The sequence below is a fragment of the Echeneis naucrates genome, chromosome 20 (genome assembly GCF_900963305.1).
Source record: "Echeneis naucrates chromosome 20, fEcheNa1.1, whole genome shotgun sequence".
NCBI classification, from domain to species: Eukaryota; Metazoa; Chordata; class Actinopteri; order Carangiformes; family Echeneidae; genus Echeneis; species Echeneis naucrates.
In genome coordinates this window covers 12,180,284-12,206,834 of record NC_042530.1, presented here as the reverse complement: position 1 = coordinate 12,206,834, position 26,551 = coordinate 12,180,284, and the positions used below count along the sequence as shown (strand labels likewise).

At 42.4% G+C, this 26,551-nt stretch overlaps 1 protein-coding gene across 4 annotated transcripts in view; it reads left to right on the top strand.

Moving 5' to 3' along the window:
- Nucleotides 1–26,551, top strand: part of LOC115061117 (rho GTPase-activating protein 12-like) — a 47,282-nt gene that overhangs the window by 4,507 nt on the left and 16,224 nt on the right. The window lies entirely within an intron of this gene.

Sequence of the window (26,551 nt, the reverse complement as noted above, 5' to 3'; positions counted from 1 at the left end):
GGGCTAGCTGCAGATAACTGCCTTCGTCCCAATCTGATTCAGTCATATGGTGTGCTGGGAGATTACATGTTCTTTGCTCTCAGTTTATTTGCAGAGCTGCACTCATTTATCATCTTCCACACTGCCCTGAACAATTTTGTGCCTCATTTAGCAGATGATTTGACGAAAGCAGCAACAGTTGCAGGTGCTTATTAAAATCTTCTGTTACCCTTCAAGTAGAATTTGCCTATTGTGTACAGATGTGTATTTTTTTTTTTTTTCTGTTGCAGTTGGGTCATTAAAGACTAAATGGTCTGGTCCTAGCGCCACTGTTAAATAAGGTTGCTTAAATGAGTCTTAATGTACATATTATAAAATTATAAGGAAATACCAAGCATAAGTCCTGGTTTTTTAGATTTGTTGCTTTTGCCGGAATATATCCAAAGGCTTTATTACAACAAAAATATTAATAATTTTATATATTATTATTTGTATTGATTGAAGATGCCTTAGGTGGGTCCATTCCTGTTCAGGGATCTGACCTTATTGAATCGCTGATGAAAACATAAATCTTCCCAGCTCTGTCCCTCCAGTCTCCAGACTGATAAATGGGGGTCGCTCCCGCTTCCATAATATCTGTCTGAACACCCTGAGAACAAGAGAATAGGTGAAGACTGTGAGGACTTAGGCTTATCCTTCCTTGTCCGCAGCAAAATTGGTTTCAAGTCGAAAAAGAAGGTGATTCCCAGGTAGTGGGAGTCCAGGCAGGACGGGCTCCATGAGCCATTTTTGGCCTGGATGTATCTAGGCGGGGTCAGCTTGTTTGAAGGATCCAAGTGCTGCTTGTGTTCTTTGTTCCATTGGCTGCAACAGCCTCCACCACTGTGGAGCAGACAAAGAAGGACGGGCTTGAATAGAAACTAGGTCATATCTGCTGAGGATCAGTCTGTAGCCCCCAGTCGCGCCACCGTGAGGACCACTGTGTGAGCGTGAATGTGAATGCCATGTGTGATGCGCCATGTGAAATAAAGTGAATTGCGAATGGAAGCATGCTGACACAGTTTACAACTTCAGAGCTGCACATGTTGAGGGTCAGAATTGACTTCCCTCAAAAGACCACATCTATTTAAGAGAAGGGTTGTTTTCTGTGTTGCTGTTCACCTTCATCCACCCTTTTGAATTAATTTCATGCTTCTCAAATCACCAGGGGCGAAACATGCGCACATTTTGCTCTCAGCCATTTCCATTTCCATGGGCAGCTCTTTGAAGGGCCTTTTTTTTTTTTTTTTGGTTGGACTACAGTAGAGCCTGGCGGGGCGGATAAGAAACAGACAGCAGACAGAATTCAGCCAAAACTCCCTGTGAAGCTCATTGCAGTCTATGGTAGCAGAGGCAGGTGGAGCCCACTCCCTCGCTCTTTGTATCTTTTGTAGTGTTGTGTTAGTTTGTTCTGTTTGGCCTGTTGCCAGGCAAAGTGAATGACCCTGCAGAAAACCCACTTCTTTCAACTTTCCTACTTCCACTGCTTCCTGTCATTGCTTGGGTGCAGGCAAAAGAGAAAGAGGGCCATTTCGTGGCAATGCCTTGTTGTTGTGTTCTCCAGAGCCTGAGTAAGCATGAATTTTTGAGAATGATTGGGACAAAAAAAATGCCAACATGATGGCTGACATTCATGACATTCACATTCTGCACATTTGGCACTTTCACTTGAAAGATTTGCTTGAAAAAATTCTAATTGTTAGGGTTATTGGATTTTTGCAAATGCAATAATTAAACAATCAATGCAGCGCTATACTGATAACTTGTCTAATGTATCTGACTCCTGTTATTGAAATTTATAACCTGTATACCACTGTAAAACAATTACGTATCAAAAAGTGCAGCTCTTCAAATGTCCACTGTAGGGTGGCCCAAAAGTGAAGTGTGGGTGAAGTGATTTTGTCAAGGTGTAAAGTTATAGACAGTTGATGTTGAGCTGCTTTGAGCAACAGGTGACCACAACCAAAGTCGCAGCTCCACACACCGTCTTTGCCCCTTTTTTTTGGATTAGTCAGCTTGTCAGAAACCTGTAAAAGATGTAAAAAACCCTATGTTTATTTTTGTGGCATCTATGATGATCAGTCCACGAAGGTCAAATTTAACTGTCATTGCAGACACTGGAGACATTTCATAATGATGGTAATGAAGAAACTATATAATGTGAACCAGTCACATTATGTTTTATACCAGAGCCACGTAATAAAATACACATTGACTGTGGTCCTGGTTCTTGGTCCACTGGGTCGGATCCCAAGCGTATCCCAAACTGAGACCAGACCCTGGCTTCCCCCTGTATTTGGTAGTGTGTTTGTCCCTGCAACCCTAACCCAGGTTGTGAGGCGTCACACAGCCGGTTGAAGTAACAGGGTGTTTTACCGAGCTATGATTAGGACACACTTTAATTTCTTTCTTTGCCTATTTAATGTTGGGCTGCTGCTCTGCACGGTCTTTGGACCATTTAGTATAGATACACAATAATGTATATTATTCCGAATTTGGAGGTAGAGTTTGTTATATATTGTGGAAAAAAGGCTTGACACGATAAGCCAGGAACAACTGGCAGCAGCTTGTTAACTAAAGACAATAGAGAAGCTACATCTTGTTCTTCCAAAACATTGGCCCTCTTCTGTCTTCCTCCTTTACTTTGTCAAGAAGAGAAGGAGCAGCTGGATGGATGAATGGATATTAGGTGGATAGATCTGTGAGAAGGATTTGTTGCTGACATGCCACCATTCGACTGCCAGCTGGCCACCACTAACTGATTAGATTTGATCTCTGGGTGACGATTAAAGTCTCTGCGCCTCTCCATGCTTTCTGTGTGTAATTTGCTTATCTCTGGGGCTCTGACAGCAGCAGAGGCCGAGGGTCCGCATCCCGCCTCCTCCTCAGCAATGCAGGAGGAGCTTCTTGGAGGGGCTTTGTGGTCAGAGTCGTCGTCCTGAATTGTATTTAGTCACCATGTCCCCCCACCCTTTCTCCCCTGCCCCCCTAAAAAGCACAGCTCCCAAGGGACTAGCAAAATAAACCTATTTTCCTCACTTCTCAAGAGCCTGGCAGAGGGATAGAGTGTTTATTGTCTTCAATCAGTGTGGCAAACCATATGACTTAAAGCCTTTTCCCCATGTAAACATATTGGGTTTCCCTACCACTAGCAGTTCTGATTTTAAGATGCTGCTGTATATTTTAAAATCCAACAAAACAACAAGACCACTCTGACTTTGTCACCACAAAGAAAGTTATTTTAGTTGGGCTATTCTGGAATAGGTTTACTCATATCTTAAGAAATGGGAAGAGTAAGAGGGTTATCCTTTTGGTGGAAATAGCTCCCTTTTCTTTCCAAAGCACAGTGACTTAATGAGTGGATAAAAACCGCTCTGTGGGATTGTGTGAGAAATCAGATTGTTGTTTTCTGTCTCTGAGATGTGGCACTGAAGGAAAGACGGTGGAAACATTTGTGTCTGGAGCTCTGCTTTTGTTTCCTGCCTGATTAGGAAGATGCTGAGAAGCCCAGCTTTTATTCTATTTCACACAATCGCACTCCAAAAGAGGCCATCAACCTCTGCTGGCTGGGCAACCCCTTTTCTTTCACAGTGCTTGCAGTTTAGTAACTCCCTATATGGAGTAACATGCAGCATGTCATGTCATTAATAAAACCACTAAATCCCAGAGATTACAAGCTGGATCAGTCACTCGTTTAAAATAAGATGTCTTCCAGCACCACATGTCTTGTTTCACAGAAATCTGCTAAGAAGTCCACCTCAAGCGTGCCTATAGCCACAGTGACATAACTGGCATGTAAGTGTATTCTGACAGATACAGAGTATTTAAAAAGCAGCTGAGTTTGAGCCAGAGTCTCTTTGCCTGCGGTGTGGTCTGCTTGCTGGCTGACAGTGCCCGAAGGACAATGGGCGTTGTATGCAGACGGGGACGAAGTGCAAGGGTCCTGGTTCCTGACTGAGCTGCTGCAGTCCCCGTGGGATGGCAAAGACCCACAAGCAGAAGGCCAGACAGATATGTTTTCATGTTTGGCTGAATCTGGAGATTAGTTGCAGCCCGTGAGGCGTAAACCTTCAAATGGCTGCCACAGTGAGATGAATGACTTGAAAGAGCAACATTACAAGGTCACCATTAAAGATGGAGGAGAGCATTAAAACTGGATGTCATGAATGTCTGAGCATGTGCTGTGATCTAGTGGGATTGTTCATTGTGTGTTGTTATCTTTGCCTCTGTGAGTGACACATAATCTGACTTGGTTCTGCTAATATGTGTATTTGCTTACTTGTGCAACAGAGCAAAGGCTGAAAATGCATATCAGTGGCTCAGCAGTGTATTGAAATAGAATGCTATGTGGGGGTTGGTTGGGACTACCAAATGCCCCTTAAATATGTATTAATTCAGAGAAAACTTTAATCAATGTATGCAATTTTTGTGCTATGAATTGGATCATCATTGTTCAGACTTGTGATTGTGTCCCACATGTGTATACGTGTTTAGTTCATATGAAAGAGTGGTGGCTAATGAGAAAGCCTTCCTGTCCCAACTGAGGCTTCCTGGGAAGCTCTTCAGTTTACTGTACAGAAATGACCTGCCCTAACCTGCTAATTACAAGTTTCTCTGAATGGAGTCTTTGCCTGCAGAGTCTAAAATTTGCTACAGAGCTCTCTTCACAGCCAATTTCAATATCCAGAATACAAGAAAGTGCTTATTACATAATGCCCTTGTAAATACCACTGAATATGAGAGCAGGTAGTAAAGTGCAACCGTCTCGTCTATGTTACACACCATAATCTGGAGTTTTGCCGAGGGACTATGCTGGACCGTCTGAAAAGGAGGCCCCTGCTTGTTTTCCAGTGCATACTTGACATTCCTGCCTCTGTGCCTACACACACACACACACACACACACACACACACACACACATTCAGTCAGCAGGCAAAACTAAGTCAATGAAGGTCTGCTTGACCCTCAAAAGTGAAACACTGGACTTTTCAGTAATCTAATATTAAACCTGAACAAATAGTGCGTCTGCTGTGTTCATGTGAGGGATTTGTCTGCCTGCCTGCATTCTTTTTGCTTCTCTTCTCCTTCCCCTGTCTGGGTTTTTTTAGTTTCTCTTCCACTTTTCACACTTGCTCTGTCTCTGTTGCTTCCTCTTCCTCCGCTGGCCTCATATTTGCTTCTGCACACCTGTCTCTCTCTTCAGCCTTTTTACCCACTGATGTTGTCAGATGTGGTTTCAGTGAAGGGTATAGCAAGAGCGAGGAAACCAAGAACACTTTGTCCACACTTCAACCTGTGACCACCTTTTTTTTTTTTTTTTTTTTTTTTTTTTTTTTTTTTTTTTGGCCCTTCCTCACATCCATCCTGATCTGTGCCTGTGTGATACAAAAAGAGGATTAAACCCACAAGCCCCCAAGGCCTTAGCCTTCAAGACGACCACAAGAGCTGATGTTGACAAAATGGGCTTGGGGTTAAAAGGAAAAATGTGTACCGTGTAAGGTGCAGGATTTAATTTCTTAATTCTTTCCATGAAGTACGGGCTAAAGGTCAGACAGATAAAACTGCTTACCTACAGGTCCCATTAGTCTTAAGTGAGATTTTAATGTGTTCTTTGATTGTAACCAGCTGTCAGGACTAGGCTGCTCCTTGTCTCATGGAGTAACCCACTTGGACCTCCCATCTTACTTTTCAAGATTTGTTACCTCAGAGAGATTACCTGAACTTTTCTGTATTTTTATTTGTTCCCTCCGAAAGCTTGTTGTTGTTGTTGTTGTTGTTGTTGCAGAGAGAAACCCTAGAGAGGACACCTGAAACTACACGTGTATTTAGAATTTTAGCAGCCAGCAATGCCTGTCAAATGTCATAAAATATTCACTGTTTATCTCAGCTTTTTTATTCCCTGCCCATAACGGCAAACCCTTTTTTGAAAGAGCATGTCACTCGATACTCCCAAGCAGACTTGTTGAAGCCAGGATAGCAGCTACTTTATCAGACAGGACACCAGGTAGGCCACTTTGCCCATTGTTGCTGCTGAATAACTTTACATTTTAAATTGAATATTTTAAATCAGAACATTTCAATGCAATCACTGTGATAAGTGGATTTGATTAAAATAATTTAAAGTCATCTCTGAACTGAGACAGTCAAATATGCTCAATTGCACCAATTGTAAACCATCTTAACACTGCTGACCTTTCAGTGACTATATGTAGTTTTCATGTTAATTTGGTTTGATGTAATGCTGCTCCTTTTTCCTCCTTGTATCTGTTTTGCCATCAACAAAAGTCAAGCCACAACCAACACTGAGCTGTGGTCTGGCTCCAGACCTGCAATTGCCACCACTGCTGCATCCTGTTTGTTCAATGATTCATACACAGTGGCTCTGTTGCACTCATTTTATAGCTGTTTCCCACCAAATTTGACCGTTGCATGTGTGAACAGAAGCATCACTGTTGTCTGAATAATTAAGTCCACAAAAAATCAGGGAGTAAATAGGATGTGATTGGTGCAGCTATACAGGAGGCTATATGTCCTGATGGTGATGATCTTTGATTGCTGTGAAAACAGCAAACTGTTCCTCTCCCTGTTGTGAGCTGGATCTCCACATCGCCCTGTACAGATTGTTTGGTGCAAAACCAGAAGCAGAAATCTGTTAACATGAACACAACAGCAGGCTGAATGAAAGTGGTGAGATTAATGGGCAGTTCAGCTTGTTTAACCAAACTGCAGAGACCTTAATGTAACTTGTGATCACAGGTAACAGAGGACCCACTTTGTGACTCCGGGCTTCTTCTACCTCGTTGCTCGTTGATGTCTCTGCTTGGGTGTGTGTGAAGCGACTCTGCCCGTCAGCCTGTGAGGCAGCGTGGTGGTTTTTAACAGAGTGGATGACGGGGGGACATCACCTATTTAATTTGTTCACTCCCTGCTGTCTCACTCTCCACTGCTCACTGGTTTATACAGTCCCGTCCCTGCCACTCACCGCCCCTCTCTCTGGGTCTGACTCAGTGCTGTAGCTCGGGCGACTGGGACAGCATGTACCCAGAGAAGGTAGGAATCCCTGGCTGTTCTGCTTTTCATGGCACACTGATTTATTTCCCTTGTACTTTCTTCTCCAGCTTCTCTCTGGCTCTTTTCCTGCCCTGACATTTCTGGTTCCAGTGTTGTTGCGATAACTACCACAGCATGTGACATTTCACCTTGAAATGTTCAGGCTGAGAGCAAAAATTCATGTATGAACGTTTATATGTTTGATATGGTGTTGGGCATGTGTGGGTGTTCTTGTGTGGGATTTATTTAGCGAGTAACTTGCCCGCTCACCCTGCTGTGTATCCACAGAGGTCTGTGTTTGCATACAAGTGATGGTGCTCAGGGATCCAAGCTTATTGCGTGGTTACATAACTGAAGCTGACTGTGTCTGGAGCGAGCCAACAGCTGATGGTCACTTTCCCTCCATCGGCCTCCTGCTTTAGAAAAGCAGAAAAGGTCAAGGAGCTATGCTTACTTACAGTTTTGGGAGACATTCCCTCAGTATCTCTTGCACAACCCTCTGTATTAGATGTACGTGTGTATTACAACGATGATTGTCTTTGATGTGTAAAAGTGTTTTTGTGCCTGCCTGCTTCATGCAGTGCTTTCTGTGTAGTGTGCCCTCTTCCTGATTTCTGCTATCACCTCAGAATCCACTTGGGGTTTTTGGAGTCAGTAGAGCGCTCAAGTAGATCGCTCCATCTCCCCACAGTGCTTTCCATTTATTTCCTTCTCCTTGTTTTTGCCCACAATGTGTTGTGCCTATATATGAAACGACTGAAACTTGACACTGCGACAAACGTGATTTCAATGTGATGGTGTTTTCTGTAAAGACAGAAGGGATCCTATGCAGCTAGATCTCAATGAGTTTAGTTCCCTTTTGGATTAAATCAACCTGGAGCTGAGTTCAGCATCAGGACAAATCTGATCTGTTTGGTAATGAGCGTCTATGTTTCACCTTCTCATCACACACCATGTGGTGCTCTGTTTTTTGTGCAACACAAGCAGACTACTGTGGATCGCAGTCATTTGTGAGCCGTCCAGTGTTTTTGAGATATCAGTGTTTTCTTCAGGAGAGGTGCAGCTGCAGCTGCTTGCCAGTGTGTGGGAGGCCCAGTGGAAGCATCAGGGCGTAGGCGTCTTTAAGCGTCAAGGGTCACGTATTGTCTCTGTTATATGCCATTGCTATCAGGGATTACTTGATGTGGCTGCCAAAGAGACAAAAGATCAGCTGAAGTAGTTCCACTGATGTCTGTCTCACCATCATCCAGCAGCTGCTGTTGTCTGGCTCAAGGTTGTGGAAAGGTGTAGATGAGTTATCTGTTGGTTACATTGTGCTACTCAGTGATGGGTGTTTGTTTTACAGAAGCAGTAGTGTCATTTGTACGCTGGTGGCGTAAGATGTGCTGGTACTACAGTCCAGTAACAGCCCTGTCATTTTTATCCCTGAATTGACTTTCCAGAAACTGTTTGTGTCGTCAGAACTTTCCACCAGCTGCTGTCACTGCACAGAGATGCTACAGGGACAAACAAAGGGGGATATACAGAGATACACACTCGATACACACTGGACCACTGTGGATCAGTCTGGATCCTTCTGCCAGCTTTACAACTCTCTACCCAAACATTCTCTCCAAACCTGCAAATCCAGTTTTAACAGCATCAACACACATGCTATAATTGCACTCGGATGGGATTTAAGCTTGACAGGGGGCCTACTGACCAAATTTTGCCTTTTGGGGATACAGTGCACTGTCTTTGTACATTTCTTCAATGCTGGCCAAAAATAGCTCAGTGATATAACAGACACCAAGAGGCTGGTCAGTGCTCTCTCCAGCACATGGAAGACACTTCCAAGGCCAGCAGCCTTTCAGTGGCCTTGCACTTTATTGGCAGAGGCTCTCCCAGTGTCCGTTAATGAAATTGATATGCCAGAGGTAACGGTTGTCTCAGTGTTCATGCTCTGGCGACTCTCTAACATCATTGGTTGTTTTGATCAGTCCTTTGTATAGTTGAATGACAGCTTGTGTATTATTCTATAAGGGAAGGATTACAGAGATCAGCTAGTTCTGAAAGCAGAGGAGCAAGGAGGAACTCTAGGAAACAATACGACCCTACAGTATTGTAGGGTTTATATTTTTCAATTTTTCTTGTGTTTTATTCATTAAATTTGATCAATATCAAGAAGATATATTGGTGGGTTAAGCACTAAAAACATCTCAATGTAGTTTTACATCTCCTCTCTCTCACGCTGGGCCACTCATCTGATTGGCTGTTTTCAATGATCATATAATAATTTCATACATTCACAGTATTGATATGAACCTAGACTTAATTATAATCAAAGAAGACATGGAAATACTTGATTCTACTACATGGTACATAAAAAAATTATCAAATAGGGAACTAGTCTGCAGGGAAGTTGGGAGGTTGTATGTAACCTGTTCACAGAAAGTCAAACATGTTCTTTTGGGCCTAAATATAAAACTTTAAATGTGCTTCATCATTAACACAATATTGTAGATAATAAAATATTTGGCTCAGGTCATTTTACTTCTGTTTTGTGGGAGGCTGGACAGAGAATGTTTTAGTGCTACTAGCGGTTACATTGACGAAATCTGTTCTTGGTATTTTCACAATAAAGGCACAACGGATGGCTCTTACAAACCATCTGCTCACACAGGCATACCTCATTAAAACTTGCTTACAGCTTTTCACCTCAGTTAAGTCCACAAATCCTTCTTGCGGTTTGTGTAGTGTAACTATCCTGAGTGGCCATTGACCTCATTTCCATGGTAACTATGTAGATCCCTCCAGCAACTGAGACTTGGGTAGGAGGCATTATTTATAAGTTGCATCATTTACATAGAAATAGTGTTATTTTTGACAAAATAATCGAGGGCTGTAACTCAATTGTTAGTTTTACTTTCTCTGAGTCTTGTTAGAGTTCATCAGCCAATAGTCCAAGGCCCAACATTTATGGTGAGCCTTAATTTTGTTTTTTGTTTGTCTCTGGTCAAATGCCTGCTACTAGAACATTGTTTTGTATGGATTAGACCACAGACACAGACCAGGCCATAGTGCCATAATCATCTAAAAAGTGTCAGAGGCTTTCCTGGATAAGCTTCATGCAACAGCAACTGTGGGACAGAGGGGCTTACAGGTCAGCCCAAGCCTGGACAGACCGCCCTCGCCTTTACACACATGCACATACTAGAATGCAATCTTCTTACATATCTGGATTAAGGGGTTGTGTACAGTACATTCCTGGACTAAACCCCTTCCATTCCCACCCAAAACCCCTGTTCATCCGACACCACCATGCTCCAACATTTCCCATTTTGCTCAACAATGTGCTTATTTGACTCTGCTTTATGTTGGGGAAGGGTTGAAAGGGGGCCCATTCTTAATAGATTGAGGGGATATTTTCTGTTTACCTCCATGTGTTTGTTGTTTGATTCTGGAAAATTCCAACTCTTGATTTGTGTCTCTTGCTCAAAGCCCCTGGGAGTAATTGAAAGGCACGTAATCAGTCTTTGTAATGGTGAGAGATTAGGGTCATGTAGTGGTCTGTGACCTGGGCCAGGACCCCCACTTGGTGGCCTTCGAACAGGTTTGTTATTGATCTGCCAGCCTGTCCCCAGGCTCTTGAGCGTTCATTGCTCTAAAATGAGTGGGTGTTTGAAACCATTGTGACACATTCAAATCAGACCGCAGCCCCTCCAGCACCTATTGATTGGTAGTGCGTAAGATGTGTTTAGCATGATGTGTGTTTTTGAGATGATGTTAAAAGAGAGGTAGAGCACTTGACACATAGATCATTAAATTATGGAATAAAGCAGTAACAGGAGATTGCTGTTGGAATATGTCTGCATTTGCAATGTATGAAATATAAAGCACCTGCTCTTTGAATATGGGCCACAGTAAGTATGGTTGAAAGTAGTTCTCTAGACTTACGTCATGAGTTTGTAGGACGGTGATGCAGAAGGAGTCACTGCCTCAGGCCTAGTCGCCCTGTCGTAAAACTCCTTACAACAAACAAGACTGTAGCAGTACTATTTGTATTATCAGATTTAATTGTCTTGATTTGATTTCTGGGATAGTCAAGTCCTTTTCAATCAGTTTGGCATTCGGGTCATATAAGCTTTGAATCTATTATTTAAGTGCACTTTTTTGCAGGAGAGAGTAAAAACAGGGCTGCAGTTGGTAATTTCATCCAAAATGTACAGTAAATTCATTTAAGCACATAGCATTTGAAATTAGTGAAACAGAGTGGGATCCTGGTGTTGATGCCACTGCCATCAGCTTTGTCTGGAGTGAAATCCTTTAGATTCAGTTGTTCTTGTGATTTGAAACCATGTCTGAAATCCTCTATTCACTTAAAATACATAGTCGAAAATGACCATTGTGTACAAGAATAATCTTCAAAAGGGTGCTAAAAACTTTTTATAGATGTTTCATCCCAGCTTCCTTAAATCGGTTCCCTACCCATTAATCCAGTGTCCCCCCCACCCCTTTTATTCCCCTTGTAGCAAACCCACTGACCCTGTTCACTACTTTCACCCAAGGCCATTGGCAACATTGTGCCAGATCCCTGTCGGCACCACTCAGCAGGAGAGGACCACCCCATGGTTTGAGGTTACCGAGTGCCCCAGTTGCTGAACGGTGTACATCCTGTCAATGGGTTGTGGACGATTTGGCGATCAGTTGCCTTTACGTGCCATTGCCAGCTCAACAAAACAATAACACCATTCTCACTAATGTGGCAAGACATGCCCTGTGGAAATTGAATTGCTTTCTGCAGAAGCAGCTCTGTGACAATCAATTATCCGACCAAGACTCTTTTATGGGTCACCCGGAGGACGAAAGAGAACCAAGCTGTGCACTTGGTGATACAGAATTTCAGGCAAAGAAAATGTTTGAGTTGAGTCTTAGAGGGTTCTCACCTAGATGAAGAAAACGGCTATATTTTTTTATTTTCTGACTCTTTAATCCAAATGCAGGCACTGGGATTGTGTCGTATCTGAAAACAAGTGTTTCTAGGCAGTAACAAGGCAGCAGATGGTTGTCAGATCACCAAGTCTACTTTCAGTTGCGAATCGGGGGTGGTTGGCAGTCCAGAGTTCAGTATGTGGTCATGTTTTCAGTGTGACATACGGACCAATCGCCAGCTGAACACGCACTTCATTTTTCTAAAGACCATCTAACATGTGACTGGGCAGTATAGATGACCAGGCAGCCTGCTCTCTGATAGGGACTGTACACAACAATGGCTTTACAGTGGCTGCTGTCCTGCTGGAACTTTTCTCTGGATGGACATAGAGAGGGATGGGGGCACGGAGAGGGGAGGGCCAGCTGGCTTGGCAGTCTCTGGATAGTAGGCTGAGTGACCCATGACCCATGTGAATGGGACATAATGCATCTTTCTGTCCCTGTATCTCCGCCCCCACCACGCACACAGGCTGTCAAACAGCCTGAGTCACGGTTTGTGGGCCAATGATTTGATCGGCAGGAAATTTAAATATGCCCTTTTAATTGTGTCTAGCCCAGTAGCCCATTTTCCCACGTGTCTTGGCCCTGTCACCACGAGTTACCCTAATTATTATTCATTGACCTACAATGTCAGAACCTCATTGCAGAGAACCAAAGGGCCAAGGCAGCGCCTACGACATATTTCATCACTCTATGATTGATAACCAACCAACTAACAATGTTTCGTCACAGACTCTGACAGGATCACAGGTGTTTAGGAGGCTCTGTGTAGGTTTTCCTGCCAGCAGGCGGTGGTGTTGACTGTTACTTGCTAAGAACTGAAGCTTCAGTTTAATGCTAAACTCAAAATATTTCTTGTACACTGTTAAACAACATTTCCTCCTAACATTGACTATGTTGTGACAGGAAAAATGTATGCATAGCTAATTTGTTAATGTACTATTGTCTATATATTTGTATAAATAGGTACATTGCTACATAGATGCCATTAGAGGGGAAAAAAACAAAACCTTTTAAAACCACCGGATTATCTAATGGACTGCATTACCATGAAGATGATAATTTTTTTTAGATTATTGATAAAAAATATCAGCGAATACATCATTTCCCAGAGTGTTTGGAGACCTGTTGAAATTGCTTGCTCACCAATTGGCAGCTTTTGTTTTGAAGTCTTCCTGGACTTCTTTTTGGTGAAGTCATGTCTTGACACAGACAGTTATGTTTTGCAAATTGTTGACATGCCTTTCATTGTCAAGTATTTTAAGGCCTGGTCAACAGCATAATCCTCTACTGGCAAAAAACGTTGCCAGTTTGCTATTTATTTCTTGTAGCTTCAGCTGTAATAATTAGCTGTATTTATATTGGAGTATGAACCAACACACATATTCCCAACAAAAGCTCTTAACCCACTGGATTTCAAATCCTGTTTAATTATTGTGTACCACAGCTAACTGCTTCCCAGATGTATAATATGTGGTTGGCATCAATCCACAATAATATCTAAAAACTCCATATCTTCAGGTGTTAAATTATTATTTTTTTAATGCCAGGACTGCTACAGTAGGAATGAGTTATGTCTTGTATATTGTTGTTGTGTTCCTCCTGGAAGTCTCCTGCTGTGCAGTGCCTGAGGCAGAGAAGTAGAAGGAGGTATCCAAAGCACCTGCTGTGCTCTAGGTAATTCCATTTCCTCTCTGTAGATGAGCTGTGAATGCAACATCCCTCCCATAGGGGGTCCCCGCTGACAGACTCCCCCAGCACAGATGTGCTGTTACTGTCTGTGCCCTGCCCTTCAAAACAAAAACAACCCACTCCCCCTGTCCTCTGCTTTTGTTTCCTTGTTCCTAAAAATTCAATGTATTACTCTAAGTATTATGATCAGCATGTCATTTCAATACACGCAACTAAAAGGTGCTCCTGCTCTCTTGATGTGTTGTTTTTTTTTTTTTTTTTTTTTTTTTTTCAAAAACAGTCCTGCCCAAGTTTCGAAGAAACCCGTCTGTCACCTTGAGGTGAAGCACAGCAACACTTCCTTTGCCTGTCTTTGTAAGATACTTGCATTTCGTGTGTGTGTGTGTGTGTGTGTGTGTACCAAAAGCTGCTGGTTTGAGGTTTTCTTCTTGAGGGAAGTTGTCATTGGTTGAAGTGGTAGACACCACCCCTTTACCCGCAGCCTCAGTCAACACAACGGGAAGTGTGATATCGATCAGTGACCTGAATAATTCATCTTGTGATTACATGCATCACGCGTGCACACACCCTCTTAAACTCTCCGTGTTGTGAAAGCACCTGGTAACACTCCACAGAGGTTGATGCTGTAGTGTCACAGCAGGAGAGAGATGTGAGGAATTATGCTAGATTATACTTGAACCCCCGGGATGGCAGGGTGCTACTTATCTGGGTCAGATTCTGGTGAGAAGAATCATTAATTTTGGAACATTATAAAATCTGTTTCCTAAGTGCAAACACACACTAATGCATATGCACGGTGCAACTGCACCGCACACAATGACGCACAGTGTGAATTCCACACTGGTTTCTGTCTCTACTTTATTTTTTACTGCAGCACCTGAAGCTGAAATGGCATCACGAGATAAAAGCACTCCTCGCTGCTGTTTGATTTTCAATTAACCTGATTCACCACGGTTAATACCCTGATGTGCTGCTACCGGTGTGCTCAGCGGCTTCAAGGCGCTCCCACTCTCTTCATACCAGTAATGAGTCATCATCTGCTGGAGCACATACAGACACACTTGTCTTTGTCTCTGCCATGGGGCCTTCTGAGCAGAAATGAAGCACGGACCACATTGGCACAGTCCAGGCAAAATGATGATTACAAGTCTGCTCCTATGTGGGCGAGGCACAGTCAAACAATAGAAATTATATCTTTGGGGCTTGGATGTTTACAGGTTGAGTCATCAATAACTGTCATACTTTATTACCTGGTTATTTGTCAGTTCTTGTGAGCTATTTCAAGGTGTAAATAAGGATTTATTACTGATTTTGAATGTATCACCCTACTTTGTTATGCTCTGTTTCAGTCTTTTCAGTCATTTGCTCATCACACATTAAGCTTTTCTGTAAGCCCTGCTTTAGGGATATATTCTGTTTGACTTGGGGTTGTTTCCATAATATGATGCCTCCTTAATTTTTTACATGTAACTTGCATTTTCTCTTGCAAATATAGAAAAAGTTACAGTAAAAGGATTGGATTTTGTTGTTGCTTTTTCTAAACAAACAATCTATAAATCATACTGTCCAGAAGGAGAGAAGCTTAAGGCACCTCTGTAGCACTAAAGTGTTTATTATGATCTATTGTTACATTTTAACTTTTTTATTTCAAAAATTCAGCTCCATCGATTTGAATGTTGCACTTGGTAACGCTGAGTTTAATAGGATAATCATGTTTTTAAATCCAAAATGATGTGAAGCATGGCGAGAACCTTTGAAGTCAGTTAGATAGCAATACCTTGTTTCCTTGCTGACTCCATAACAAGCATAAAAACATGCATAAATTTGCAATTTCTTATCCATCAGTCTGACATTAATGGCATTTGATACAGTTCCTGTGTTTGACCATTTTTATTACAGTAGATCATCTTATCCAGTGCAATGTGTCAGTTTCACACCATTTATGATTTCAGCCACATTAAACATGACAGACACGCACTTCTTCAAGTTTCAAGTTTTCTATCACCTGGCTCATCACAACAAACTTGTGACATCCTTTTGACAGATGACTCCTCCCACCAATCTGCCGCCTGGATAACGTGGTAGATAATGGGTCTAATCTGCCATCATCCTCATCTCTTTTGGCTGACCTTTCTATTGACAGCCAGGGAGAAAATACTGGATGGGGCATTAGCAGCAACTGTGATCACTGTCCTTTCACACACAGCTGGTCACAGACACCAACACAAACTCTGAAATCAAATCTTGGTAATCTTCTTCTAGAACTAAACAAAGGAGAACAAACAGTGAATTTTGGCAATTTGATGATTGCAGACTGTTGGGGGCTGTTTCCTGTGTAAAACTGGGTTTCAAAAAAATGGCTTTTGTCGAACTACTTTTGTGCTGTTAATATCTGGCCATTTCTGTTCCTTTGGTCTGTTTATCAGCCACATTCTGGGTAGGTTTCACTGCAGCGTCTGTTGATGTAAGTGGAGCGTGTGAACCACGCTTTATGACCCCAAAGGACTGTGAACTCTGACCTTCTATGGTGTGAAGGGTGAACTCTGAGCAGGGCCACCCGTCATGCAGTCCACTCTGTCTCTTTCTCTTTTGCACGCCTTCCCTTTGCTTCATCTGGCAGTGTATTTTCTCTCACTCTTAGTCTCTCTGTCTCTCCCTCACTCCCTGTGTTTCTGAGAGGCTCGGGTCACTCAGCTAATGAGTGCTCCTATTTAAGGCGAGCACCGGGGCCCTAAATAGATTTGTAAAGATCCTTTAATCGGCCGCTGAGGCGTCGTCTTTTCTGTGACGACAGTCTGGATGCAGTGGCTCTATCTGTCACCACCAATTCCACTGCATCCTGATACCTGCTCAGGACGCCCCCTCCCCAGCCCAGACCGGACTCATCTCGAGTTTTTGGACCATGTTTTCATACCTGAGGACCCCACATTGCATTGTGAGTAGCATACGTTCTGCTTTGTTTAAATTCAGATTTGAATGTTACGGGATCTGTGAAGGCTTAGGCTACTTGGCTGAGGGGAAAGTAGAGCAGGTGATACTGGGTCTTGGTCTTGATCTGGAGTTTTATAGATTAGTGTCTGTGTGTGAGTGTGTAGACTCAAGTTTGTAGTTCATCTGGGTTTTTTTTTTTAAACTTAGTTACTTATTCAGGTTTGAGCCACCTAATTGTGTTACATTTGATTGCTGCTGTTTACAATATTTTTTTATATTTTATAATAATTTTTTTTCCAATCCCCTCAAGTATTTCCCCCGGCAGTGCCAGCTGAATGAACTTGAACCAATTTTTAAATTATCCACCATCAAACGCAAATTACCTTATAAGATCTGAGAGATTCGTGCTGTAACACTATTGTTCCAGTTTGTAGCAGATTATAGAAACTCTTAGATAAGAGTCCATGGAATTTATTGATTTTGCTGTATATTTGAGAGGTGTAAGTAGACTGACCTTAGAAGTCTTAGTAAAACTTCTGCTATCACTTGTAAAGGTTTCATCTTACATAAGAGGGAAATGGTTGGTGATTGTTTTCAGGTACCTCTTTCAACATCAAAAGGAGCCCATAAGTGATTCAGAGTGAGCATAAAGAAGATCTGACCTTCACATAACTGCAGGGAATATTCAGTTCAACCTGAATGGCCTGCTGACGAGGATGGAAACTGTCAGTGAACAATGCTGATATTGTGTGATGTGACAGTGCCTCCAGGTTGTGTGTGTCTGTGCTCGTGTCTGTGCAGGCAGGTGACAGTATTCATGACTGAAGCCTTTCTTCAACAGAGAATAGGTTGAAGCTGTTTCCTCCTCAGCTCTGTGACTGACACACTTGCTCGACGTCCCCGAGGACAGGAAAGAGAGGGAAAATTGAGACACATAAATGTAGAGACTTTTCCCTATGTTAGTTTGCACCCCCAGCCCCCTATTCCCACTTCTCCATGGTAACCATGGCAGTCAGGTCGTCGACTGTGGTTTCATTCTTCTCTATTGTTCTGCTCCCTTCTGTCTTTCTTTCTATGTCACAGTGTTTCTACCCACTTGCTGCGAGGGGCGAAATAACCCACGTGACACTTCACACCTCTCTTAATCCCCACATCACTACCCCTTTTCTTTCTCCTCCACCTCTCTTGTCCTAGTCAGCTGCTCAGTTGTACTGACTGAAGGCTGACTGGCCATTGTTTCTCTCTGTACCAAGAGCCCTTGTTTCCTGCGCTGTCTCTGCACTTAATGTGGCACACCATCAATAGACCACAGGCCTACTGCCACCAGCCCCTCCATGGGCCTGCCTTGTCATGCTCATCCACCCCTCCCCAGTCAGGAGGGTAGTCAGGAAAAGTAAGGCCCAAGATCACTTGAAAGTAAAATTCAGGCAGGTCTGTTTTCCATGTTGTACAACTGCTAGTGGTGTAAACGCATCTTATCTTGTTCAGTCAATATGCCAGTGTTACATGATGCATACTCGTGATAGACGTGATAGAGTTTTCTGCTTTGTTTTTATTTTATTTTATTTTTTTTTTGCCTCATACCAAAACACAGTCTGCATGCAGTGTTAGACAAGTGACTCACAACATTTTTGATGTTGATCCACTGACGTACAAAAATGTCATCTCCATTATATTGACGGTTATTGTATCTATAAAACGTGATGTTTTGCATTGTGGGATTGATTATTCATATGCAATTGAGAGTTTATTTTAATCTATATCAAAGTATGAGCTCTGTTGATGAAGCTGAACTTTGGGTAGACAGACATTTATCTTGTGCGGATAAATGAGTGTATTAATCCCTGGTTGTCTCCATGCTGAGCGACTGATTCAGTGTTGTTCTGTAAATCAGTGTGGTATCATCAGACATTGAGGTGATCTGTAAAATTGTTATCGGCATCAGTGGTGTCCCAGTTATCTAACATGTTTATGTCTCAGTTCTGGTGCAGTTGGCTGTCGATCTGTTTTGACATTTGTACTGTGAAGGCAGTAATTTGATCTGTTTTTGTCACAGTTGCATCTTGATTGGCTGGTGTGTGTGTGCGTGTGTGTGTGCGTGCGTGTGTGTGTGTGTGTGTGTGTGTGCAGTGAGAATGTCTCTGGCTTTGGATCAGGATGGAGGAATGGAGTGCAAAGGCACTTCCATAGCATCAATTTACTTAAGGAACCCTTTGTTTTAGTTTCATTGGTAATTTATTTGATTTTTTACACATATGATCTTGAAATGGGACCTCGGTGTGGAAATCATGTGATTATAAGTGCGAACTAAATTACACATCCTGCTGGTTTTGCTTTTTTTTTTTTTTGTGCTTTGTTTTGTTTTGTTTTGTTTTTTTTTTTTTTTTTTTAGCAAAGGAGACAAATAAGAGGGGTGTAAGTGACCTCTGTTTCAGGTTTTGGCCACAGTTACTAGAGATGAAGATGTCATTAGAATGAAGTCACACATGTAGACATACAGTTGATACATGGATGTTGCTTGTTTTGTTACCTTTGGTTTTACTATTAATACACAGAGCTGTGACTTCAACCCCTGTCATTATCTCTGGGATGATAGGGAACTCATGGTTTAGCAAAGCACGACTGCATATGTGAAAAAAGCTGTGTAATACTCTTGAGTATGCATGACACTTGATCATGTCACTGCACCTTTTAATGTTCATGTGTATTTTAAGATGGAGCAATCTGTTTAGGCTATTCAAAGATGGATTTAATGTTCTGTAATTTTGCTTACTTTAAATACTTTACTCTAATAATTCTTCCAGATGTTATCATCCTGTTTAAGAGGCATTGTTGCTGTTGGAGCAGAGGGAAATCAGGGTCCCCCCCCCCCTCCAGTTCTTAGGAACAGTCTGACTATCTCCACATAAATGTAGCAGATTAGCAGGAACAATTGAGGGAATATTAATAACCTGCTCTGAAGTACAGACAGTTGCTTTCCAGACTAGTGCTAAACAAAGAGAGAGCTACTGGAGCTAAGGTTTCCAAGTATAATGAGCCGTCACAAAGTGATTTTGTGCTTTTATGAGTTTGTGTTTGCTGAAAATATGTTCAGTAATGTACAATAAGACGTATTGTATCTAATGTAGCAATGTTACGCTAAAAACATTAAATCTTTTCAAAAGTTTAAAACAACAAAGAATCAGCAGGACTGGGAAGAGTTTTCTCTGGAGTGCCCTGTCCTCTCTTCTAGTGTTGCTTCAGAGAACTGATATGGGAGACTAATGGACCTTTCACACCTAATAAGTAACCAGCAAAATATTGCATTTGTGTCGGCCCATGTTGGTCTCAGGTGTAGGTTCAGGGCTACCTGAGCAGGTTTCCTGCCTGTGTTGCTGCATGTGCCATATTAACCATGATGGAACAATAAACATCAAGTGGAAACGTGTCAGCTTTTGGTGGATAATGTAATATAAAAAGTAGGAGATTCTATATTGTCGATTGATGTGGATAGTTGCTTTTGGCTGTTTAAAACTTACTGAGGGCAGTTTTGTATATCAATCCAAACCAGCTTTTATGTAAGAAAAAAAAATCTTTGATTGATAATAAGCGCTAATTTGTGTAAATGCACAAATTGCAGCTTGGTTGTAAAATGAGTGATGATCTTAATATTGATCTCATCATTTCTCAGTTCCTCTACTCAGTTGCCTCAGGTACATAGCAAAATCACAGGCAGCTTCAATTTGCTGTGGTGAAGTGAAACATGTGATGGCTTTTCAAAAAAATGTGTAACACTAGTTTTGGGCTGAAACCAGAAATATTGTCGTCATTGGTCAATTTAGCAATGATTGTTTCTTTAATATTATTAATTGCGTTAGTCTATGTCATGCATGTCAGGAAATGTGAATCAGAAATATCATGAAGACCTCCATGGTACAGGTCAACACTGTTTCTGTCTCCGCCCTGCCTCGTCTAGCCATTCACAGGCAGAGAAGGGCGATAGTGTAATTAGCTCAAACCAATCACAATGAAGGCCTTAGAGCAGGATTAGTCATTAACTAGGGGTTTAGCTGTCAGCTGTACACCAACTGCAGAATGGAGGTAAAGCTCTGGTGCAGCCCTGTCCGCCTGCCACTAAGAAATGGAGGGGGAAAAAAATGTAATGGATCCCAAAATTATTTTTTAAATGCAGTAGTACCGCCTGATTCTCTGCTCTGTTAATAGCTGTGACCACACATCAGCTGTAAATGTCTGTTGCATATGTACCTTGGCTGTTCCTCTTTAGAGATGGTATCACCTGACTAGAGTTCATGAGGATGACCTGAGAACAGCCTTTAAGGTTTTCATCATTTCAAGAGTCCTGCTGTAATGTGTAATGTTTAGAGTTTTCAGTGCAGAACGGAATCTCTGTTTGTTTTGGCCATGCAGTGGTAGAAAAGCAGAGTTTGAACACAGAGACCCTTTGTACAGCAAAGCAGTAATAAGAGATAGATTTGGTAGAGCCGGTTCCATAAAAGAAATTGAATTTTCTTACAGTGTGTCATGGATAGTTTTTTCCCCTGAACCTGTCTGCGACTAAACAGAACAAATTGATCCTGTCAGAGAGCTGGCAGGTCATTTGACTTTTGCAGCCAGAATTCATTTATTTGGCTCTTTCCCGTTCAGTCCTCTCTCTCAGGACTACACACAGAATCCATCACATCCTGTTCTTGCCTTTTTTATTGGATGGTTGTGTGGGTAACAGATTGCAGTCCTTGCTCTGTCATCAGGTCCCACAAGTCTAACTGTTAGTCTCACACTTTGATGGTAGAGCACAGACGCTTGCTGACTGTTGTGCAGCTTTTAGAGAAAGTGATGCATCTCAGTCCAGGTTGGGCACAGAATGGAGGGAAAAGGAGGAGGTCAAGAGGAAGAGGGGTGGGAGCACAGCACAGCACCCACACTGGACAGACTGCTGGGGGTCAGGGAAGCACTCCTGCTGTGTTGAGGTGTGGCCTTTAAGCCTCAGCAGAAAAGGGAAACATAGGGACATCTCTGCCCATCTCTCACCCACACAGCCTTTTATTCCCCCAACCTCTTTAAAGGTCCCATATTATCAGGTCAGGTCAGTGACCCAATGCTGTTGAACAACCAGATATCATGAGAGGCCAAAACAAAGCAAGCTAACAAAGGTTATTAGCTGCATTGGACTGTGACCTGTTATTTAGCATCCTCCATCCAAGTCGAAACAATTTCACTAATGGTTTAAGGACAGTAATGCTAATGATAGAAGAATGGTGATGTTTTTAGAGTAAATTGTGAAGTTGTTGTTTTATAAGCAACCAAACTAAGCTACCAAATTTGATATGACTAGCAAACTTGGTATCTTGAAAAGCTTTATTTAAAAAAAATTTAATAAATCAGCAAGCCTACGCTGTTAATTCACCATCTTATGGCTGTTTGAGATCACCCTGTAAACTGAGTCCTCCAACTTATATGGCCTTTTTTTTTTCTTTTTTTTTTGTATTAATTTAACTTGTGCTGTGATCAGGCCATTTGGAAAGGTGAGTCCAGGCTGAACAGTGAGAAGCAGACCATGGGCCATTCAGAGACCCCCGTACTGCAGGGTGACCTCAATCAACTTGTTACACAAATCATATCATTCATGCTTAAAAGAGGCGACATATGTAAAAATCCTCTCTCTGATTATTTTCTGTTAAAAACAGGTATCATATACTTACTCTGGCAACTGGATGATCCTCTCCTTCACAAACTTGGGGATATTTCAGATACACACACAGATTCTTAACACTCCAGGAATGTGTCCATAGGCTTGAAAGAAATGAACAGGACTAAAAAGCAGTTGTCTGGCTGATTTTTGGCTTGTCAGTGTTTGCTTTTCATGCTCAAACTCCAGTTAAGGACCAACAAAAAGCCAAAGCCTGTGATCTATTGGGTGCCTATAAAATAACCATGGACACGTTGTCCTAGATAGAAATGGTTTGATTCCCTTGCTCTAGTTATGCTCACTTTTTGGGACACTAGTGCAGTGGAATCTGCAGCCCGTTACTGCAGACTGATTCTTGTCCAACAAGAGCTCCCCCCTCCCCATATGCACATGAGACTGAACATGGCTGCAGGCTTCCCCCGTCCTCAAAATCCGCCCTCTCCCACTTGCTCATTAACATTTCAAGAGGAAAATCTGATGGCACCACGCAGCACAGTAAATCCCTTCTGTTACATACACAGAGGACATGAAAACAGCAGATATCGTGCTTTAAGAATCCCCTGAGCTTGCAAAAGCATTTCAAAATGACGCAAAACAGATCAGTTTGACACATTAACTCATCATATGCAATTATCTGAAAAAATGCTGTGGGTTTTTTTTATGTTCTTTTGTAGCAGTTCTGTTCGCTGTTTCTAAGGATCAGGCCCATTTTCTTCAGCAAGACAGTAGAGTTTTTATCAGAAATGGGTTGTATTCCCATAGATACAAACTGACATTTTAGCCGAGCACTATCAGCTCAAGACCAAAAGGTTAATTGTCAGCTTGTGAGCCTCATTGAATCCTGTGATCCGTGAAATGAAAGTAGCTGTCGTCATCCCAACAAGCGAAAAGGTGCTGAATCACTTTCATCCCAAGGTTTCTTGAAATTTCTTGCACTCACAAACACCGGCCATGTTTTGCTGACTTGTGTGTGCATGTATTTGCATCAGTACACAAAGTCAATATTTGAGTCCTATTTACCATTTTTCTGTCCCCAAGCTGAATATCAGGTCTTTTCATCTAACACAGTGCCTTTCTGAATTGCAGCGCAGCACTGGAACTGGTTGCTAAGGGAAGTGAGGAGCAGTGTGTGTGATTGGAAGCATCTTCTTTTTTTGTGTGTATGTGCATTTTTTCTTCTGTATGCCAGTTTCTGTTCTTGAAATGGGAGTTGGGGGTTCTGGCTTGTGAAATGCTCCAAATATGATTATGGGGGGGAGTGGGTGAATATGGTCTGACTGACGCCCAGCGAGGTGGAAATGTAGGTTAATCTGGTCATATGTGCACAACCATCACCGTCAGCATCATACCTCCTGAAGCAAAGACAGAGTAGGCGATGGAGTTGGGGGCAGTGGGGCGTTGGCTGAGTCTGGGAGGGGGCAGGAGAGGCGGGAGGGAATGGCCAAATAGGTTTGGTGCATGATTATCAGATGCAGCAGAGAAAGAGGGCAGGGAGTGTTTGCTGTGTGTGTGTGTGTGTGTGTGTGTGTGTGTGTGTGTGTGTGTGTGTGTGTGTGTGTGTGTGTGTGTGTGTGTGTGTGTGTTAGGGGGGTGAGAGATGAGGGAGGTGGGGAAAGATGAGAGCGCTTAGGACAAAAGAACAGAGGGAGCAGCAGTGGATTGATGCATTGGCTCTGAGGTTGTGCCCCCCCCCCCCCCCCCCCCCCCCCCCACACACACACACACACTTCTTACCCCATGACCTATCTTCAAACAACTCTTGTGCGTGACCACCTGATTGGCTGAGTGTCTCCATGGTCACGGCTGCAGCTCCCTCAATCACAACACCACTATTTCCTTTCCTAATTTAACTATACAATCACATTATGTAATACAGTTGTAGTGAATTGACCAAACACTCCGAGGTATGACACTGATGCAGATGCCGTCTGTGATGGCACTCAGAAAAGATCTATTAAACCAAACACTGAATAATAGTCCACTTCTACAGCTGTGATAGTTTTATTTATTTGTCTTTGTTTGATGAAATTTCAAACTTGATATTAGGGCTGGGTGATAAATTGATTCACTCCATTAATTTTTATTTTAAGACCATTTATTTTGAGTTGGTCAAAGTTGGTCCAGGGCCCAGGCATTTAACAGAAAGTGAATTTTATGACTTCATTGAACGAAGATAGAGTTGGTAAGGTGGCAGGCATCTGGCCGCTGAGTTTATAAGCGGACATTTAGAGATAGAGGTTCAAGATTCAGATTTAACTTCTTTAACAACCTTTTTCTTTTTTGGCAGAGCCTCTGTTCCAGCACTTTATTTGCATCTACAAGTAGCTAAATTGAAATGAATGTATAAGTTGCTTTAAAAAAAAAAAAAAAAAAAGTGGGGAAGTTGGTCTGTTGTCAGAGCAACAATTCGACAGCGGGCAGAGTTTGAACCTCTCTTCTCTGGCACTTCCCATGTGCAACACTGGACGTAACGCAGTTTCTTAAGGGAGAGACTCATGTTTGTTTGCACAATTCCCTGAGCACATTTATGACCTATTGTTCGAGCATAGTGACCCTTTCAGAGATCTGCCAGGTTCATTTTGTAGGAGCAGGTCTGTGATTTAGATGTTTGTGTATTATAAACCACCTAGTGATTTATATGCTGTATACTGTTATCAGTTCAGCGACACACTGGTTGCTGGTGTGAGGTCTGGACACCCGATGTAATGAGCTCCACTTTCTTCATCCTGGCTGCAGCAGCTTTGTGAATCATCTGCAGTTTGTGAAACAGCTGCATCAAGGTGAATAATTTACATCACAGCTGTGTTAAAAGATGAAAGAAAATCAAGACCTCACTGCCTCTGTGCAGGGTGTGTGTGGAATATGGCTCTGGAGTCTGCTGCACAGATTTGGATGGTGTCTTAAAATGCAGCATGGAGGTGCTGCAGAGTGGGTTGCCATGTGTGCGCCAGTTGAAACCCCTCCCCCTTGTGCGCCTTCCCTCATGGCTACATGTATTTGATGGAGACTCCCACCCACTCACCAGCGCCCCTGCTCCTTACCCTCCTTCCCAACCCAAGAGAGACACTCAGTGGGCATACGGTGCAACTACAGTTCCTAGTCCCTGCTGCCCGTATGCTTACCGGCACTGCTTTGCAAGAAGAATAATTTATGGTTTAATTTACAGCTGACTGCGAGGTACAGGCATTTTCTAGTGATTGTACAAGCACAGTGGGACTGGAGACTGGATGGGCTGAAGGAGGGAGAGAAGAGAGGAAACACTGAGTAGTATTCCCAATATGGTGATAAACAGAAGGGCTACAGTAAACCTTGTTCCATACAGCACAGCATAATTTCATTGGGCTCTGTCAGCAAGCCAGTTCTCATCAGTGCCTATGCTTTGGATGCATGCGCTCGTTCCCCTCTGCATTCACATACTCCATTAGGCTCCTGAGTTGAATTAATCTGACTTTTCCATGCTGGGTGTGCCTACACACTGCAGTCTGCATAATACATTATAATGCAGTTGGTAGGGATTTTGGGCTGTTGTGGCCTGCAGCCTGAAACTCATTTATCACAGCCACGCAGACAGACAGCTGGGGCTGTGAAGAAGACTCTTCTTCGTTGATCAGCACATCTCATCACTTCACTCCTGCCCTCCATCTCTTATTCTCTCCATCTACCCCTCATTTACACCCCCCTCCCATTCACAATTTATATGAGCCCATACCTGCCCCCCCCCCATGTACTTTTATGTTTAATTATCTGCCCCAGACCCCAGATCTCCATCCTCTGCTTCCTAGCTCAGAATCTAAAAAATTTTTGAAATACAGTCTGAAATATTTACGCTCCTGTTTCTAGCTTTAGTCGTCACCAACTTTTTAGGGAAGCATCTGATTCTGAGCCAAGACATTTATGTTAGTGGCCATAAAATCAAGACACTAGAATACATTTCATAGGTGATTGGAACTACAATGCAGAGGGGATTTTTTTTTTTTTTATAGGTTTTTAATAGCAGGGGTTCCCTCACACGTCACAGTACTACTGCACTTACAGTGTTATAGGGGCAATTTACTAAATTTGAGTCTAACTTTTCTCAGTGATGACATTTTAATCACATTTACAGTGCAGTATGGTTTAAATCATTATGTTTACTGTAAATGTTTTTGCTCATTATTTCAGCTATCATTCTATAATAAACACATTAATGGTATTTCTTTCAAT